A 21528-nucleotide genomic window follows, 5' to 3' on the forward strand; every position below is an offset into this window, starting at 1 on the left:
CAGCTCCAACCGCGGCACACTGGGACAGCCTGCAGTACTACTCAGCATGGGAGGAGAATTTTTAGAGTGCACTTAGGCACGCACCTTATAGGGAACGGAGCTCACCAGCAAGCAGGGATGGTGTAGGTGGAGCTTGGTCCTGCCTTGAGGGCGGGGGGCTGGACTCGATGACCTCTTGAGGTCCCTTCCAGTCCTATTATTCTATGATTCTATGATTAGCAGCTGGGGGTGTGGCTGGCAGAGTGCCACGGCCTGGCAGAGAGGGGTTAGCAGCCCGTCACCAGTCCACTGACTGGTGGTTGGGAACCGCTGATCTAGATCACTGGTTTTCAAACTATGGGTTGCGACTCAGTACTAGGTCATGGAATGTCAGGCACTGGGTCTCGTTGCTGCAGGGTGATCAGGAGACTAGTGGGGGTAGTACTACCTGCCTGTCCTGGCATTGCAGACTGTGCTGTGCCCCAGTAGAGGCCAGCAGTAGGCCCAGCTCCTAGGGGAGGGGGCAGAGAGAGTGAAAAGGGCTCTGCACACTGCTGCTTCTGGGATGCAGCATTGTCTGCAGTGCAAGGAGAGGTAGAAAGCCTGCCTTAGCACCCCTGTTGCACTGCTATCTCAGATCCGCTTGAGGATCCTGTCTCCCACAGCCTTGACCCTCCCCAAAAGCTGAAACCCCCTCCTATGCCACAAAGCTCTCATCCTTAGCCCCACCCCAGAGACCTCACTCTAGTTAAATTATGGTGTGTCACAGGCATCAACAATTTTCTTCAACTGAGTTATGAGGGGAAAAAAAGTTTGAAAACCATTGATCTATCATCCCTGACAGATGTTTATCTAACCTGTTCTTAAATATTTCCAGTGATGAAGGTTTTACAGCCTCTCTAGGCAATTTATTAAAGTGTTTAACCACCCTGACAGTTAGAAAACTTTTCCCAATGTCCAAACTGAACCTCCCTTATTGCAATTTTAGCCCTTTGCTTCCTGTCCTATCAAGAGGTTGAGAATAATTTTTCTCCATCTTGCTTGTAACACCCTTTTAGTTACATGAAAGCTGTTTGCTCCCATCAGCTTCCTGCTGTGGGGCAGGGAAACTCAAAATAAGGTATGTCAACTCCAGCTACGTAATTAACGTAGCCGGAGTTGCGTGTTTTGATTTGACCTTCCCATTTAGTGTAGACTTGGCCCCGGTCTTCTCTTTTCCAAGCTAAACAAACCCAGTTCTTTCAGTCTTCACTCATAGGTCATGTTTTCTATACCTTTAATCATTTTTCTTGCTCTTATCTTCTCCAATTTCTCTGCATCTTTCCTGAAATGTGGTGACCAGAACTGGACACAATATTCCAGTTGAGGCCTTATCAGCACAGAGTAGAGTGGAAGAATTACTTCTTGTATCTTGCTTACAACACTCCTTTTTAGTGTTTCCAGAATAGTGTGTGTGGGGGGGGTTGTTTTTGTTTTTTTAACAACCGTGAAATAGTGATGACTCATATTTAGCTTGTGGTCCACTATGACCCTTAGATCCCATTCTGCAGTACTCCTTCCTAGATAGTCACTTCCAATTTTATATGTGTGAAACCAATTGTTCCTTTCTAACTGGAGCACTTTGCATTTGTCTTTATTAAACTTCATCCTATTTACCTAAGACCGTTTCTCCAGTTTGTCCAGACCATTTTGAATCATAACAGTAGAATCTTGCTAGTTAGCATAAAAAGCTTGGAAAATTATTAAACTTTGTTGCTAATTTATAAGTGAACAAAATAATAACACAAAGCAGGTATCGTATTCTGTTAATCTATTTTTAAAATATTGTCTTTCATTTTATTTTTGTACTTCATAAGGTACGAGTTACGCATGGTTAACATGATCATTTGCCATTGCTTGGGGAGGCAGGGCTGCAAAGTGTTTGCCTCTCGTATATGGTCTCAGCAGGCAAACAATTCTGAAGAGTGGCCATCTAAAGAACCTGTCCTTCCTTTACCCAAACACAGATCCAGATGGCTCCTGCTGTGGGGAATTCTCAGATGCCTTCTTAAAAAACACAGACCTGGGCCAGAAAGCAAGCAGAAAGCAACCTCCCCAAAAGGAAAGTCTGACCATTCCCAGATGTTCATATACAGAGGGGAGCTTCTGGATGGAAGGTGTGGTGAGCCACAACTAGAACATCAAGTAATCTTCTTCTGATCCTGGGTTAGGCCAGGGAGACATGAACAGAGAGGAGAAAGAATGGGAAAGCTCAGAACAAGGCCTGGATAGGGGGACAAGTTAATTTATGTTTGCCCTAAGCTTCCCTTCACTTACGCTGGCATAAATCAGGAGCGTGTCCACTAAAGTCAACAAAGTTATCCTGATGTAAAACTGATATAAGTGAGATCAGAATCAGTCCCATAGTCTCTTCTTCAATTTCTCAGAAGCTCACACAGTTTAAAACCATATCAGCTTCTGAATGAGGGGCAGCAGCAGGCAAAGAAAACTCCAAATGAACTAAATGTGTACAAGTATTTAGGGGAAGGGATGGGTAAACAGAATAGGACAGGAGGCAACAGAATCCGAGCAGTCCGTTCTGAAGTATCCAGCAGTGGAAGAGTAAATGGATTGTGAAATTTCCTATAAGTCAACGAATGTCGACAGCTTGTATGATCTCTTTCAATTGCTTCGGACAATGCGGCCAATGCTTCATTCCTCAGAGATCCCCAAGCCATTCAGCCCCAACCCATAAAAACCAGGGAAAATGCTAATGTGGTATATTGAGCTTAAAACGACATGTTTTGTGAAGTACATGTTATACTCTGTGCTGAGAGCTCCATGGTAACCATTTGAAACCTTGTAACATCATGATGTCTCCTGACCACAGGGTGGGTCTTTAAACACAATGGGTTTGCCCCACCTGTGACTGCCTCCCAAGTGATGGGCTGCCAATAGGGATCCTTAGTTAAGACCTATAAGCAGGTCATTTGGGTGATAAGAGAAACCTGCAGGATGCCCTAGGAAGAGGTCAGAACTACTTTATTGGTTTAATTTATATTAAACTGTTTTGATTTAAGAAATAAACCCATCCCAGAGAAAGGATAGGATCCTTTCTGCTACAGTTGCTGGAATCCTTATTTCTTACCTGATCAGAGAGCTGTACCACTGGCTTATACTCACTCTTTTTTATGGCTCTAGTCTAGAAGAAGCACATCAGAGATTTCACCACATGTATCTTGTGTCTAACAAAAAGTCTCTATCCATTATGTACCTAATACTGTATGGAAACATGAATTAACCTCTGTGGAAATGCACCTCCGTTCTAAAAACTGGAATGGCAAAGGGATCCAACATCAGGAATTTTCAGTGCATCTTGCAATATATGGATTTGTTTGAGTCAAGCAATTGCATGATAAATCTCAGCTTTCATTTTTTTTAAAAAAGTGAACAAAATCTTGAACATGTGACCCAGGTTTATCTTAACGGGTCCAAACCCAGAAGGTAAATAAAGAGAACCCAGAATGTATTATCATTAAATATGCATGATTCCTAAGGCAAATTCATGGCTTGGGAGGTCTGACTCACGATTTTTAATTGCTTGAGGTTGTCAGTACTGTGGTAATGGGTGGGAAAGAGGACCACATTGTGAGAGGCCACTGTGAAGATGTGCAGTGGGAGAAGGGGGACACAGCACACAAAAAGCCTTTCGCAATTTCAGAGACTCTTCTTTGAGATTGCCCCGGGGTGTGGAAACCACTCACTCTCCAGACTTCCATCACACCAAACACAGCAGGCTTCATCATCCTAAAGGCTCTCTCCCCAAGCTCCTGAAGTGGTGCTGCAGCTCATAACTTAATCTGTGACACACTGCTTAAAATGGTTACCATGGATGCAACTTTGGAAGCAATTCATGTATATTCATCAGCTGTGTTTACATTGTTCTTCTCATGCAGGTGGAACATATATTATACACATTAAGATACTCTGAGAAGCCCCTAGCTATGATTTGAACACATCACCCAAATAGCAACAATACCATTATTGCCCTATGATGATATCTCAACAATAAAGCAAAATTGTGGTAGAAGGGCAGGACCATTTAAAGCCAAAGCTTTTCTGTTCTACCAGTTATGTTGGGTCCCAGAGGAAGGTATTGTGATATCTATTTTATCTTGTCCTCTGTTATATATTTATTAAATAACTTTCAGTACATAATTTAAAAAGAAGTTTAGTATGGCAGCACAAGAAGAGTATATAGATTTCTGAGAAAGGAATTAAGGGTTAGATCTTGAAAAGAGCTAGTAACTAATAAAGAGATTGTCCAAGTATAAACAATAGGAGTAGGAGCCTTCCGTTATTTTCAGACATCATTTTCCATAAGTATTTTACTTTTCTTTGTTTTTTTCTCACTAACTGTTAAAAACACACTTGTATAGTTTTGCAGCAGAATACAGAGTCCATGTGGATGCCATCTCATCTTAGTGTTTACAAGGTTATCGTAAATAAAACAACACAAAGCATTAATAAGGAGCAGAATAACATGTAATGCAATTCTGAAGAATTCACACTACTGTTATTCATCTTCTGTGACTAAATAATAGTGGAGGTGTCTGAGAGGACAGATGGGAATTGAAAGCAATGCACTTGGAAGAAAATGGAGATTACAACTATCCCTCCGATAATTTGAAACTTATTCTCAAGCTTCTTCAAAAATAAATGCAGAGCTCAAGGTCAGAAAATACATTACTTAGAATCAACCATCAGAATGCAGAACAGCCTCATAACAGACTTTGCTGCCTGCCAAGATCTTGCATTTGTCTTCATCAGTAGTGCAGTATTCCAGGACTAAGAGTGTCTTGATTTAAAATATTATGACTGTATTGAAGTAACTTATTGATTATAGCATGACTAGCTACTCAATACTTTCTATACTACAGATATCCCGTTCTGAAATACACTGGACCTGGTATAACATTTGTGATGGACTCTTGGGGCTCTTGCTTTCTCCCTTTCAGTTGTTCTGAAACCCTGGTTAGGAATTTGGTGGGGTTACACACTTCTACCCCACTCCCCAAAATGAAAATTAGCTTTGGTTCATAATAGACTGCTCTGAAAGAAATTGGTGGCTTTCTGAGGATGCTGGTAGATATTATTCTGCAAGTGAGCATCCTTCTACTCTGGATGAAGGGCTTGCGAGATTGAGCCTCTCAGGCAGGGCATTATTATAAGGTCATCACAGAAGAGGGTCAGAATGAAACAGCTGCAATAATCAGTGGCAGATTTACCATCGGGCCAATTGTTCCCAGACACCAGGCCCAAGTTCAGAAGGGTCAAGTTTCTCTCCCTTCCTCCCTGCAGCATTGGGGGTGAGGGGAGCCCAAGGTCCTCTGGGAGCTGTAGTTTCTTGGCCCGCTCCCTGCCTAGCAATGATGTGACTCTGGAGCAGGGAAGAGACAACATTCCCCAGCACGCTATTGGCTGCTAGCAATAGGAATGGGAAGGGGGAGGAGTGGGAGAAGCTGTGAACTGAGCACAGCTGCAGCTTGCTGTGAATGGAGAAGTGGCTACAGGTGGGACCTCCCTGATCTGGCAACCTCTGGACCTGACTGGTCCCAGATAAGGGATTTTTCTGGACTAAGGGAGGTCATTTTTGGCCCCCCAGTTGCCGGTCCCTCCCTTCCCCCACCCTCAGGTTTCCTAACTCCCCCCTAAAGCCCAGCTGGGTCGCATGTCACCCCCCCCCCCCGCCCCCATAGCACTAGGCTCCTGGCCCCCTTACCCTGCAGCACACCAGGACTCTGTGGACCACAGATGTTGCCGGATCAGGGAGTTCCAGTTAATAGAGGTGCAACCTGTACTAGAAGGGGCTGGTGCTAGCAATGGAGAACATGAGTGCATAGGTAGTAGCCAGCTTTGACCCAGATCTCACCCTCAGAAACCTTCCCCAAATTGGATTAGGGATGCTACTGGCCTCAGGCAGTGGTTCCCAATCTTTTTGATACCAGGAACCAGCAAACCCATTCACAAACTTTTGGCAGACTGGTAACATTTGCATATTATGAATATGAAAATATGAAAATATTCACATAAAATGTTACAGGTTCGCCAACAGCCCTGGCCTCTAGAGCCCTCCAGTGCCAGCCCTAACCCCTAGAGCCCCCCCCCCCACCCTTCCACTACCCCCCCAGTGTCATCCACTGAACCCAGAGTCCCCTGAACTGAATCCTCCCAGTGCCAGCCTCTCACCCCTTAGAGTCCCCCACCATCAGACCCGCCCAGTGCCAGCCTTCTGTTTCCAGAGTCCCACTGCACCCAGCCCCCCTGATTCCTCCCCTCAGTGTCAGCCCCCAGTCCTCAATATTAGCCCCGTCCCTACAGACTTCCCCCCAGTGCCAGCCCTGCCCCAATAGACCCCTCAATACTAGCCCCACCCTCAGAGTCCCCCAGTGCTTGCCCCGCCACCCTCACCTAGCCCCACGCTGCCTCCCAGCTGCCAGCTGAGTGCTGCTGCTTGGGTCACAGCTGCTCTTACATGGTTTCTCCAAAATCAAATACTGATCCACTGTAATTTGTTGCAGAAAAAAAGTAGGATAAAATTGAGCAACACATGCTGGCATCTTCCCAGTGCTAATTGGGCTTGGAGTTGCCATTTTCAGCTGTCATTACCAGGTGGGGTTTCTTTTTTATTTTCATCTTTTAAAAAGAAGACAGTAATATTCCCCACAGAAACAACGGGTGGAACCAAAGAACAACAAAGGTACCTCAACTTCTCCTCATTACGTGGGACAGTCTTACAATATGGATTCAGACATCCCCCAGTCACACAAATTGAAAATTGTTCCAGTTTTACTGGGTGCTAGGGTAGGTATTTATCAGAACTGATCAAGTAGCTGCTGGCTGTGGAACTTTATTGAGCTGAGAACAGGGCCACATACAATGACGGGTGAAATAGGGTGGTCCTGGAGACATGGCTATAGAATATCTGGATGAGGAAGGAGATAAATCCCTGGGCAGTTTGCCCTGATTACTGTGAAATTTCTGGTCACTTGGACACCTACATGGGTGTACAGCCCAATGAGAGAAACTAGAGGCTGAGGAAGCTGTGTATAGCAGTACATTCAATCTTGCAGATGTGTGTGATCAAAATGAAATATGCCTCTGAGACTTAATACTGGGTATACTATAGCACTGCCACACACTCACAAAGGACTGAATACATGGAGGCCCACAAATATGTTTGGCACTAGGCCCACAAAATGTTAATCCAGCCCTGGAAATAGTTAAGTACAGAAGGAATGCAAATGACGTTTCTTCTCATGCTCACTCTTTAATCTGACCATTCAATGTAGTTGACTGATGCCTAAGATGTCTGACTTCAGGAAAGTGATCCTAGTTGTGGATCACTAGCAAGGATAGGTGCCCCCAGAGGAGTTGACAGCCTCAATGGGCTGCTGGGCAAAGTGTGGGGGTGGCTCTGCATTACCAGAAGGGACAGGGACTTGGCAGAAGGGGCAGAGCCAGTACAGCCTGCTCTCCGCACGGCCTGGACTGTAGCACTTTTAGAGGGCACATTGTTAGATGCCTATCTTTCCCTGGGCATTGTATAGGGAGGTAGGGCACCTAATGCAGGGTTTGTGGATCCTAGTGTTGTTCTCAAGTTACAGTGGGAGAGGTCTAGGTTGGATATTAGAAAAAGCTATTTCATCAGGTGGGTGGTGAAGTACTGGAATGGGTTACCTAGGGAGGTGGTGGAATCTCCATCACTAGAGGTTTTTAAGTCTCAGCTTGACCAAGACTTGGCTGGGATGATTTAGTTGGGGTTGGTCCTGCTTTGGGCAGGGGGCTGGACTTGATAACCTCCTGATGTCTCTTCCAGCCCTATGATTCCAGTGATTTTCTAGATGCCTAGAAGTTAAATTCCGCAACACTGAGTGTTGCAACTCCTATGTCACTTTGTGGATCCATGCCAAGGAGTTCAATCTATTGATTTTATCAAAGAGAAGTTAAAAGGGGGACTTTATCAGCATCTACAAGTATCTACATGATGACAAATGTAGACTAGAAAAAAGGTACAAAATTTAACAATGGAAAACAACTATTGAAACAACTTACCACACATTTTGATAGATTCTTCATTATGGGAAATTTTAAATCAAGACCAGATGTTTAAGAACATAAGAATGGCCAACTGTGTCAGACCAAAGGTCCATCTAGCCCAGTATCCTGTCTGCTGACAGTGGCCAATGTCAGATGCCCCTGAGGGAGTGAACAGAACAGGTAATCATCAAGTGATCCTTTTCCTGTTATCTTTTTCCAGCCTCTGACAAACCATTCCTACCCATTCTGCCTAATAAGTATCGATGGACCTATCTTCTAGCAATTTATCTAGTTCTTTATTGAACCCAGTTAAAGTCCTGGTCTTCACAACATCTTCTGGCAAGGAATTCCACAGGTTGACTGTGCGCTGCATGAAGAAATACTCAAAGGATATGCTAAAATTCAAATGGGGATTAATTCAGGAAAGTCCTATGGCTTGTATTATGCAGGTGGTCAGATTAAATGATCCCAAGAGGTCCCTTTTACCCTTATCACCTCACCCTGTAATCAGTCATCTGTGACTTCAAGTTTTGATTTTAAGTTGGCCATTGAGTGGAACAGAGTAATTTGTATTTTGAGAATTTAATACCACTGACCTGTAAACAAGCATTTCCATTATTTGGCTTGTACCAGTGGAATGACAGCTTGTCATGAGATATCTTACATTACAGTTCTTATCTGTCATTGCTTTAGGGATGGCAGAAGAGAGAGAAAAGTGTGGATGAGCTTCTACTGTTTCCATGGCTCTTATATTGGCAGCTGTTGGAGATGAAAGCTATGGTATGTGGGGCATTGTAGGTTTGGAATGTGAGCATCCAACATTCTACACAGTGTGGGCTACTTCCTGGCACTTGAATAATTAAGCGTAGGTTGCATATGGATTCCAGTAGATCTGAGCTCTTTAAAGTAAAACCAAGTGACAGATGGATGTCTATGAGTAAAAACAAGTGTGCATCCCCAGAAAATGACAAGGGCTTCTTATTCAGTTTGAGAGTCCTAAACCATAGGACATGGTATGCCATTTGGCTGTGTTCACCACTTTGTGTTAGTGTTTTTCCTAAGGCAAAAGGGTTATAAGTGAGATTTGGCCCAAGGGATCATGAGGTCAGTCCTAAAGGAATGGAAGAATAGAAGTAAGGTTGTTCAGGATAAGGGCATGTTCCTGGCAAGAGTTTGGGATCTCCCACCTTGCTGTGCCCTAACCAGCCATGTAGAGTTTGCTGCCATCCACTAAGAGATCCATAGTGCACTTTGATCTACTGCTGCAGGAGAACAAGTTGCACAACACAACTTTTAGGATCTGGGAGCAAGGACCACATGGCCGCAAGTACAGTCTAGTGTACAGAGCTTCTGGAGAGGGCTATACCTCTGCCTGCAGCACACTAAGAATGCACCTACACTACACCATTATTTCAAGATAACTAGCATTATTTCAAAATAACAATGTGAGCGTCTACACAGCCATTCTGTTATTTCAAAATAATTTCAAAATAATGGATGGCTTATTCTGAAATCTGTATACCTAATTCTACATGGAATAACACCTATTCCAAAACAGCTATTTCAAAATAAGGTGAGTGTAGACACTCCACTGCTGCTATTTCAAAATAGACCATCACCGGGACCATTCTAAGTTATTTGTTCCCAGTTCCTCCTGGGGCTCTAAATTGAGATAGCACGTCTACATTAGGGAAGTCTGCCTTGGACTAATTTTGAGGCTTCCCTGCAGTGTAGACATGCTATTCCAAAATAAGCTATTTCAGAATAACTATTCCAGAATAGCTTATTTTGAAATAGCCATGCAGTGTAGATGTATCCTAAGTGTCCATGTACACAAGCCCTAAGAAACGCAGTGTACCACCGAGATTAATTGATTAGGAAAAACTGAAACTACATAATGTTAAATCCTCCTGTCCAGTCACTTATCATTAAAAATAGAAGAGGAGGTGGTAAAGAAAAATTAGTATGAGATATGAAAAAATAAGCTCTCTCAGCAGACAAAATTATAAAAGGAACACTTCTTCATAAAAAAGACTATAAAATTTGGCATTTGCATATTTAATCATTGCTTTTTAAAGATCTTTCCACTTTGAAATTTCAGAGCATAAGGAATTTGTCAGTAAAAAGACTTGTGAGAAATTATTTTGTATTGAATTTGAATATATTACACTTTTGATTGTAACCTTTATTCAAAGAGATCATTTTGATGTATTCTCATTTAACATTAACAGATAGATATTCTGTGCAGCCAAGTGTTTAATTTATGTAAGGACTGCCATTATTTTTAACTCTTTTCTAAAAGTCTTTAAAGCTGTGCAGATAAGCCTGGTCATCTTCATAGGTAGACAATTTTGTTCCAAGTATGTTTTAAAAGTAGACTTGATTTCACATTAAAAACATTTTGGAAATCATAGGAAAACTATTCAAGTCACTGAAATGTGTTAGTATCCTTATTTAATATGTTTGGAAGCAGGCCCACCCACAGGAGATGCTCGGAATAAAGGTGACGGGGAACCTCTGGGGCCAAGTGATTCAAAAGGGCCTGCGGTTCCCCGCCACCACTGCTACTTCAGCAGTCACAGCCCCAGGCCCTTTAAATCTGCAAGGAAGCCCAGGTGGTGTCCTCTAGGTAGCACTGAAGACTGCTTGGGGTAGGCATGGCACGCTCCAGGTGGCACTGAGGTTCTGGAGGAAGCTAGCCCCTATCCCTTCTGCTCGCCTTCCCAGGGACCTAGCAAGTGTTTTGGCCCTAATGTTTGGACATTAGTAAACTAGACCTGAAGTTTTAGTGTGAATAGTACTCCATATTACAAGTCCATTGTATATGGGTGCAGAGCACAAATGGCAAAGAGAACATGTTTTAGATACCACAAGGCAGTTTTACATTATGGCTATGTCTGCACAGTGGCATTATTTCGGAATAACTGATGTTATTCCAAAATAACACAGTCCGCGTCTACACAGCAAGCAGTTATTTCAACATAATGTCGAAATAATGTCAAGCTGGACGACTTCTTACTCCAACTCCTGTAACCCTCAATTCGGACTTCCTGCTGTGCAGACAGCGCCAAAAGTCAAAATAAGCTATTTCGACTTAAGCTACGCAATTGACGTAGCTCAGGTGGCATAGCTTATTTAGTCTTTAGCTCTACTGTGTAGCCATGCCCAAAGTGACTATGCCACCTTGTAACCTGATAGGTTCATTTCAAGTGTACATAGTGTTACTTATACTTTCTCCTTTGCTATCTTTTTCCTTATAGTCATAATAGGAACAGCTTGCACCAAAACTGTCATTTTTTTAACAAAAAAGTCTGTCAACACACAACACATATTCTGTGGGAAAATGTCACGGTTCATTTTCCTGATATGCATGTCATGCATCCTTTTCATCAAGCATTTATTTTTAGGTTTGCAAAATGCAAGGCTTTTTTACTTTCTGGAATAACACTCGTCATTACTTAATATTTGGGGGAACATTTTTTGCATTTTACACTAGTTTCTAAAAACATTTTCACATCACAATATCTAAGTAAAGTCAAACTCTTCGTATCATAAATCTGTTGTCCATCAACGAAGTGTCTATTTTGTTATCTATTGTTTGTCATTTTCTTACTAGTTTAGGGCATTTCTGTGTCATGGCAATATATGTATAAAAACAGAATAAAAAATTCTATATTTTAGAAAAAGGTATGGATTCTATTTCATTGCCCATTTGCATTCATAACTTGTATGCTGTGTCTCATATTGGAATACAATGTATAGTAAGCATCAACTGTTATGATACAGGTTGAACCTCTCTAGTCCAAGACTCTGTGGTCTGGCAACATCTGTGGTTCAGCATCGTCAGGAACCCCATGAGTATTCTAGGAGTAGAGCACTCATAGGGGAAAAGTCGTGCAATAGGACCATGGATATTGCCAAACAGGAGAGCTAGGAGCGAAGTCCAGGGATTGGAGCTCAGAGGCTGGGACTGGAGCTGAAGGCTGGGAGCAGAGCCCAGAGGTCTGGGCTGGGGGCTGGCGACTGGCGACTGGGACCAGAGTCTGACAGGGCTGGGCACTAGGAGCAAAGCCTGGTGTCTGGCAGCAGAGCCTGATGGCAGGAGCAGAGCCAGGAATCCAGAGGCCACCAGCAGAGGGGCTGGGATTGACCTCCCTAGTCCAGCAAACTCCCTGGTTCGGGACTGGTCGGGTCCCCGAGGGTGCCGTTAATATGAAATCTCACTGACGGGAGTCAGACAACTCACTTTCCTCTGTTTTCATTTTGCTGTATACGAATTAACTTTCTAAACAGAAAGGTTTCTGCTACTACTTACTACCATTGATAATGCAGAGAAATTCTTCTATTATAAATAAACAAATTGCTTTATTCAGCTTAGAGCAGGGGTGAGGAACCTAAGGCCCGGGGGCTGGATGCAGCCCCCGGCTTGACTTGATCCAGCCCCCGAGACTTGGGGATGTTCCTCAGCATTTGGAAGCCCATGCTGATGCTCCAGCCCCACCGCTGTCCCCCTGTGGGGCTGGAGCACACAAAATCTACTAGCCTAGGGAGTGTCTTTCTCCCTTTCTTCTTCTCGGCCAGGGGCCACATCAGTGAGGGTTTGTTTGGTTTTTTTAGTTTTTGCTTCACTCATGTGTGGCCCCCAACTGATTTTTCTGAGGGTCAGCAGCCCCCAACCCAAAAAAAGTTTCCCAGCCCTGGCTTAGAGGTTCATAGAATCATAGAACTTGAAGTGACCTCAAGAGGTCATTGGGTCCAGTCCCCTGCCCTCAAGGCAGGACCAAGCACTGTCCAGATCATCCCTGACAGGTGTCTCTCTAACCTGCTCTTAAATATCTCCAGAGATCGAGATTCCACAACCCCCAAGCAATTTATTCCAGTGGTTAGCCACCCTGACAGGAAGTTTTTCCTAATGTCCAATATAAACCTTGCTGCAATTTAAGCCCATTGCTTCTTGTTCCATCTTCAGAGGCCAAGGAGAACAATTTTTCTCCCTTCTCCTTGTAACACCCTTTTAGATATTTGACAACCTCTATCATGTCCCCTCTCAGTCTTCTCTTTTTTTACTAACTAAACAAGCCCAATTCTTTCAGTCTTCCCTCATAGATCATGTTTTCTAGACCTTTAATCATTTTTGTTTCTCTTCTCTGGACTTCTCCAATTTTTCCACATCTTTCTTGAAATGTGATGCCCAGAACTAGACACAGTACTCCAACTGAGGTCTAAATCAGCACAGAATAGAGTGGAAGAATCACTTCTCATGTCTTGCTTACAACACTCCTGTTAATGCATCCCAAGTTATAGGGGATGATCATGCTGTGACCAATTAAAAAACCCTGAGATTTGAACATCCCAGTGAATAAGATCTCATTGTATTAATATTCATCCAAGGAGTCCTGAGAGCAAGAGTAAAGGAAGCACAGCTATACAAACCCATAGGGTTAATCTACACTGCAACCTTAGCTTGAAATAAGCTATGCAATTTGCATAGCTCTAATTGTGTTGCTTATTTTGAGTGTATTTCAAAATAGATTGTCATAATTTTGCGCCATCTACACAGCGCCAAATTTCAAAATAAACCACTATTCTGAAATGTCCCTTAATCCTTGTAGAATGAGGTTTACAGGGATGGCAAAATAGCATGACTATTATTTTGAAAGGTATTTCAAAATAACTGGCACGCTGTGAAAACATGGAATAGCTATTTTGGGATACCGGAAGTATCCCAAAATAGCTCCGCAGTGTAGATGTACCCATAGAAAATAGACACAGACTAGAGATTAGCCAACTCTTGTGAATCCTTTATTTCCTGGACATCTCTAAGGGGAAAACCTCTAGTTATTTGTAATACAGAATGAGATGGGAAACTGATTTTATGCTCACAACCAGCTTTTCCTATTCCATATCCATGTTCATTTGTCAGTGATATTTTATTTTCATTGTAGTGAATTTCTTTTCAAGGGTTTAATTGCAGCTGTTACCACAAAAATACTACTGAAGTGAATTCCAATATCCAGCATTTCCTTAAACTGTGATCAACAAGAAACCATTTCAAGAAGCTTCAATTCAGAGGACCTTCCCTTTTCTAATTGCCATTCTGGTGCCAGGCCCGGTTCCAAAAAATTCTCCCTGGAGGCCACATTTCTTAGAAGAGAAGAAAGTCCCTCCCACTTATGTTCTATCCAGTCATGAATACACCTGTTCCTGTCACAGTTGCAGTGCAGCAGTCTTTCTGAAACAATTCTATCTGGCTTGCTGGAGGGACTAAGCACTACCTTGTCAAAAATCTTCAATGTTTCCAAGCTGAGTTGAAGAGAAAGCAAATAAACAAGCCTTGGAGTCCTGGAGATGTCTCAGGCTGCAGGGCTCAAAATAGCACTGCAGGTATTTGAGCTGGAGTCCACACTCTGAAACTGGGCAGGGAGGGTCTCAAAGCTTGAGCTCCAAACTAAGCCAAAACATCTACATGGCTATTTTTAGCCACACAGTGCAAGCCCCATGAATCCAAATCAATCGACCTGGGCTCTGAGATTAGCTGCTGGGGAGGGGGGATTGCTATGTAGCCATATTCTAAGTGACTTCAGAGCTAAAATCCTACTGACATTCTCAAGTCAGCTAGGCACTTTTGCAGATTGTACCCACTGACGTATCCATTTTCTGTAAAGGTGGAGCCTTGTCCTTCCCTGAGTGACTCTAAATGTAAGCAGGATCTGAATGAGCTCTCCCTTGGCACCAAGGGAGGAGCTCAGGAAGAGGATTTCAGGAGCCAATTTTGTGTGCATGGCCTCACCTGCCCTGCCTAGGGGCTCAGCATGATGAAGCTGCTTTGCCCAAATGATCAATATTGTCTGATATTGGGGGGCAAGCATACAAAAGGGTTATCATCCTGATTGTGTGAATCAAGGGCAGCAGAACTTGGCTTGGCATACCCTGGTTGAGGGATTCACCCTTAGCTAAACTGCACTTGCCAGACAGGAGACATGGGTACAAAAGCTCAGGATCATTTTGATTAACAAAAAAGTGAGAGAACTAAATCAGCAGAACTGATTAGGAAATTTCCTAATTTTGAATTTCTTCAGTGGCAAAAAAACATATGGGGTTGGAGGATACCACTTTTCAAACAGCTCTAAAAATCAGATACTGGGAGGAGAGAGAATTGGGCCGGACTCTCAGCTGGTTTCATCAATTGGCATAGTTTCATCAATCACGCCAGCTGACAATCTGGCTGATTGTGCACAAGGAATGGCATCTAGCAGAAACATTACCAACATGTTGCATGATTATTTATTTTAGAAGAAATAAAAAAACCTTGGCCTTTCATAGTTCAGATACTGAGGGACCCTCTGTTACCAGATTTGTCCATTACTTTGGTGTTAGAGTTGCTCTTCTGTGAGGGATTCAGTAATTCTATCACTGTGCAACTTGTGTCACTTTGTTCTCATGTGGAACTCTACTTCTCCCTTCTGCCAGTTCCCTCTCAATGGAGTTAGCCTGCTGGACACAGAGCATGTCTGAGAGGACTGAGTTAATCAATGCTTCTAATCTGACTTTTATATGTCGCTGGACTCTGTAGGCTGGGTCAAACTACCCTTCCAAACTGTTGCTCTCCTGTGGCATAGGCACTGCACTAGAACAGAGGAGTACACCTGTAACCCTTCTGCTAGGTAGCGCTGGCAGCAGCCAGGGCCCGGTTCAATATCTAGGGGTTCCTTTCCATCCATCCAACACAGAACTGGCTCAAGCCCCCACCCAGTTGCCTGGGAAATTCACACCCACCCACCCCTGGGAGCCTCTGAGAGGCGATGCTTCCCCACTCGCAAGCACAAAGTCTGAGTGCAGAAAAGAAACTTTTAATGAAAGAGGGAGAGAAGTAACATGGCATTAACATGGGAAAATAACAGAGTTCATAACCAACCCATGAGTGAACGTCCCAGCTCAAGTGGATTGAGCAATGTCCTTTGCCTCTCATGCTCACAAGTCTAGCAATGTAAGTGTCCCATTCACATGCCCAACCTTTCTCCATACCCCACTCACAGTTGCTACCTTTGGTCAGGGCAGACCAGAGCTTAGAGGTGATTTTCAGAGCTCACGTCCCACCCTTGGTGGGGGGGAAGGAGGCATCTCACCCACTCGGTTGGCCACTCGCCATTGCTCTTGCCAGCCGCTCCTGCTGGCCACTCCTGCTGGCTGCCTGCTGGCCGCTCCTACCGGCCACCTGCCAGCTGCGTGCTCCTGCCAGTTGCCCTGCTGGCCATGTGCTGCCGCTCCTGCTGGACACCTGCCAGCTGGCCATCTGCTGCCACTCCACATCCTGCTGTCTGTCTGTTGCCAATGGGTTTGGATCTGGGGAAGAGTGGCCCCCCTCTACCGGGGCCTGGCTGGGCGGGAGGGGGTCTGGAGAGCCGTTGGAGGGCGGTTGGGGGAGCAGAAAGGAGGGGGAGCCCTGGGAGTGTCTACCCCCTCAGTCTGTTCCTGCACACTCCCCCTTGGCCAGACACCCTACTCCCAGGCTATGTCTACACTGCAGGGGTTTTCTGGATACTGGAGGTACCCTTTACTTCCGGTCATGTGTTCATCTTGACCTCGGAAATACTATCCTAGGGCTGGGATTTCCTGTGCCAGGTGGGTGGGGGCTAAGGGGTCAGGAGTGTAGCTAATGGTTTCAGGGGGTGTGGCCAAGGTGTCCCTATTTTTTGGTACAGAAAATATGGTCACCAGAAACCAGTCTTACAGCTCATGCCTGGAGGGCATGTAGCCTGCTGGTTCAGAGCAGAGCAGAGCTCAGCTCAGCTCAGCTCAGCTCTGCTCTGCTCTCTGCCCACTTCCTCCCCCGCCATCCAATCCACTTGAGTCTGGAAGGGAAAGCTTGTCCATCTGAGATTCTTTACAATGATAGTGTCTCTCCTGCAGCCACTGGTGTCATATCTTACAATTCCTACATGTAGGGTTAACATGGTTTGTGATCCCACAACAGCCAAATTAGTTATAACAGGCAAAATATCATTTTAACAATTGAGCATCCATCAGACCTAGAGCACTGACTGAACTGGATTTACATTAACACACCCAGAATTTCTTTTCCATTCCAGCAGGAACTGTATTTACATAACAACAGTTGAATACCTTACAGCAACGGTCCCCAACCATTTGGTGCTGCTGGCTGCCTGGGGGCGGGCTGCACAGGCACCACACACCCAGGGACGGGGTCCCCCATGAGCCGCGTGCCTGGGGCCAGCAACCCCATGCGTCACGCGGCCAGAGGCGAGGCCGGCGCTCCCCATTCGCCGCGCGGCCAAGGGTGGGGTCACTCATTTGCCACAAGCCCAGGGTCGGCGCTGCCCATTCACCGCGTGCCTGGGGCCGGCACTCCCCATAGCTGCATGCCCGGGGCCGGGGCAGCCAATTCTCCACGTGCCTGGGGCCAGCACTCCTCATGCGCCACGTGCCAGGGGCAGCCAATTTGCTGCATGCCTGGCGCTGGCGCCCCCCATAGCTGCACACCCAGGACTGGCGCTCCCCATGTGGTGCGCACTCGGGGCCGGTGCCATGAATGTGCAGTGCACCCAGAGCAGCACCGCGCATGTGCCACGCGCCCAGGACAGGGCTGGCCCCGAGCACTTGGCGGGGGCACACAAATGCCCCGACGGACGCCATGGCACCCGCGGGCACCGTGTTGGGGACCACTGCCTTACAGGGCTAAACAACTGAGTGAGCATAACCACACCCATGATTCCTTTCCCCTTTTAGCTGGCTGCATTGGAAGCAGTGATTCAGACCCTGCTTACACACCTAAGCAGGCTGGGTCAAGCAGCATTTTTATGCTGCCAACTTCATATATCCCTGGACTTAGCAGGCTATGTTGAACAGCACTTCCAGACTGCCTCCCTCATAAGCCCAGGTCCAGCACATCCCTATTCCCACTTTCATGTTACAATTGTTAGGCAGTAACCCACCTGAAGGGCAAACTCCACAGGATTTTGGGCATTACAGTAATATTTAGCTTAGGTCTGAGAAGCATCACTGCAAAGCAATGGGAAAGCCAAGAATACCCACAAGTTATAATATGAAAGCTAGCTTAAATTTGATTACAAAGGATCAGGTTAAGCAAACTATAACTGATCACACAAGTCAGGTCAGATGGCCATACAGAGAGAGAGAGAGAGAGAGAGAGAGAGAGAGAGAGAGGTTCTCACCACTCCAGAAAGCTTGAATTAACCAGGGTTCCCAGCTGCTGTAGCTGAGGGTCCGGAGTGCTGGAGACAGGCAGAGTCCCCAAGGATATGTCTACAGTACCCCGCTAGTTCGAACTAGCGGGGATAATGTAGTCATCCACAGTTGCAAATGAAGCCCAGGATTTGAATTTCCCAGGCTTCATTTGCATGAAGCCGGCCGGCGCCATTTTTAAATGCTGGCTAGTTCGGACTCCGTGCCGTGCGGCTACACGCAGCACAGACTAGCTAGTTCAGATTAGGCTTCTAATCCGAACTAGCTAGTCCGTGCTGCGTGTAGCCGCGCGGCACAGAGTCCAAACTAGCCGGCATTTAAAAATGGCACCGGCCGGCTTCATGCAAATGAAGCCCGGGAAATTCAAATCCCGAGCTTCATTTGCAACTGTGGATGAATACATTACCCCCGCTAGTTCGAACTAGCGGGGTGATGTAGACATACCCCAACACAATGGGGCTGTGTCTAGACTGGCCAGTTTTTCCAGAAAATCAGCCGCTTTTCCGGAAAAACTTGCCAGCTGTCTACACTGGCCACTTGAATTTCCACAAAAGCACTGACTTCCTACTGTAAGAAATCGGTGCTTCTTGCAGAAATACTATTCTGCTCCCGTTCAGGCAAAAGTCCCTTTTGCGCAAAGCTTTTGCACAAAAGGGTCAGTGTAGACAACTCAGATTTGTTTTCCGCAAAAAAGCCCCGATTGTGAAAATGGCAACTGGGGCTTTTTTGCGGAAAAGCGCGTCTAGATTGGCACGGACGCTTTTCCGTAAAAAGTGCTTTTGCGGAAAAGCGTCCATGCCAATCTAGATGCTCTGTTCCGAAAATGCTTTTAACGGAAAACTTTTCCGTTAAAAGCATTTCTGGAAAATCATGCCAATCTAGACGCAGCCAGTCAGTCAGAGAAGATGAAGATGCAATGGAACTGATGCACATTTTGGATCTAGACATCACAACACACTTTACCTGAGCATGAGTAGTGGTTTGTGGAGGGAAAGAAAAACAGTTCAAGATTTGTTTATGGGTAAATGGATGGTTTAAGGGAGTGTATCAAACTTGGTTTGTTAGGGCTAGACAATAGGAACTTTTTGTTCCTGGCTAATAGCAGTTTTCCTTCCAAGGAGCTCATAATGCAATTAGGCAGCTTCAGTATTTTGGAGATCAGTAAGAGGATTTAGTACTAGAATTGGTCTAATAACTACTGAGCTGTGGTTGCAGGCTGTGTATTCAGGTTCATTAACTGCTGGAGCAGAGATTCCTCACCACGCAGGATATCCCTGCTTCCTTGGTCCCAGAGTTCACTGCAGTTCTTGCCATGGAATCTCTGTTTTCCATTCTGTGTGCTATTGGAGATGCCTCCCTGTCCCATCTTTTGTGCAAATGAGGCTAAGAGAGTTTCCTTAACCCCATCACCCTTGTGAGGAGGGGGGAAAGGGAGGGTTTACATGCTTCTTTCCTGGTCTTTTCATTGATTTTTGTAAGTCTTTCTTCTGATCAGCTTTGGCGGTATCCTTCTGACAGGTTGGATACTGTGCCCTGGTTCCCAAAGAACACAGAGCTGGTAGGTAAAACCTCAGCTACAACAGTCAAAGAACATTGCAAACATCACACGACCTGTGAATGAAAATCACCTTGTCAATTGCATTAGTAAAATATTGTCTGATTATGTCAATTGAAAACTTTATTAGTATGTTTAGATTAAATTGTTTGTTTGCTTGCAGGTACATTTTGTGACTGCAACTGCCATCATTTTTTGGGAAGAGGAGGGGGGAGATTAAAAGCCACTCTAAATGGGAAATGTGAAGAAAAAAAGGTGGTCAGATGAGTGTTTCTCTCCCACTTTTGGAACTTCATTTGTTGTTCACACTGGGCCAGATTTAGTTCCCAGTGAGCTAATGGGAGATTTTTTTATTCAACACCAATTGGAGCAGCATAGGACTAATATGTGCATTTCCCTTTGCTTCAGCCTGGACAAACCCTCTCTGCACCATATCTTTTGCCTTTGGAAAGACTGTGTGTAAGGAATGTTGATTCTCCAACTATCAAGTGGCCAGCCAGATCTCTGCACACACTGCATCCTTCAATCCTTTATTATCAAGGAAGCCCACAGCTGGTAGTACAGCAACATAATCACTTTGGTTCCGAGAAGAAAGATAAATTCCTCAGAAGCTAATTGGATAAGATGGATTAATGGCCTTCCTGGAGCTAAGCCAAAACAATGCAAAGAACATTAAAGCAAGAATTATGCATTTCCTGCAAAATCCTTCCAGTGAAACAGACAAAGCCACTAATGCTGGAGCTATGGACCTAATGTTATGATTGAACATCTATGACTGACCTTAAAGAAACTGTAGCTTCGTTGTGCTTTTGTAGCTTTAAAGACATTTATTCACTGTCTGTGTGTTTATATCCTAATATAAAAAGGTCCAAGAGAAATGGCTGAGTTCTCATGATGGCAACAAGCCATCCCCAGTAAAGGAGGCAGTAATAGCCTGATGGGATGTAAATGCTCAGCATCCTTGCTTAATTTAGATTTGGGGTTATAGAAACCACCATTTTTTAAAGCAAAGACTGTTGGCAGATAAATGGAGCAAGCACTTTCTACAAAAGGCACATCATAATATGCCAGGCTTTTGTGAGAAGGAGCCAGATTTACAGGGAGCAATGCCAGCTGTTTACCATCCCAGTCAGTGGCCACACACCCCACATAGTCTAGGATTAGCAACCAAGAAACTATACTAGTTAAACAGGGATCAATCTACTAGGAGTAGAACGGGGGTCTCCTTGAAACTGGATACAAGAAGTAGCTCAAAAAGGCTTGGTTTAGCCCAGAAGAGGCCACATAGAATACAAGGGCATAGTATTTTGTGAGGCTATGCCTAACCACAATTTGATCCCAAATATTTGAGCAAGACCCACCAGACAGGCATGTAAGACACAGAATTCACAGAGGATAGGTTCTTGTGTCCAGTATTCAGCCTTCAACTGTGGCTAATCTTTGATACTTCAGGGGAGAGTAACTCCCACCCTACCCTATCTCCTGGAATATAGATAGTTAATTTTGCATGGGGGAAGGCAAACATTCTTTCTTGACCCCATCAGGCAACTGGCTGAAGCACTGAAGCATTAGAGTTGATCATTTGAATTCAGAACTTCAACTCCAGAACTGTTATGGCAATGTTGAGGGCAATGCAGGCAGTCCTGTTCTCCCCCAGTTCATGAAGAGAGGGAACGAACAGGGGGATTCAT

General features: G+C 44.8%; 1 long non-coding RNA gene across 1 annotated transcript; it reads left to right on the top strand.

Moving 5' to 3' along the window:
- Positions 1 to 1986: 1986 nt before the first annotated feature.
- On the top strand, positions 1987 to 20643 carry LOC112546344 (uncharacterized). The gene is made up of 3 exons (XR_003090024.2): positions 1987 to 2135; positions 8752 to 8838; positions 20246 to 20643. It is a non-coding gene; the product is annotated as an uncharacterized LOC112546344 (long non-coding RNA).
- Positions 20644 to 21528: the final 885 nt, after the last annotated feature.

Source organism: Pelodiscus sinensis, chromosome 1, assembly GCF_049634645.1.
Source record: "Pelodiscus sinensis isolate JC-2024 chromosome 1, ASM4963464v1, whole genome shotgun sequence".
Taxonomy (NCBI): Eukaryota; Metazoa; Chordata; order Testudines; family Trionychidae; genus Pelodiscus; species Pelodiscus sinensis.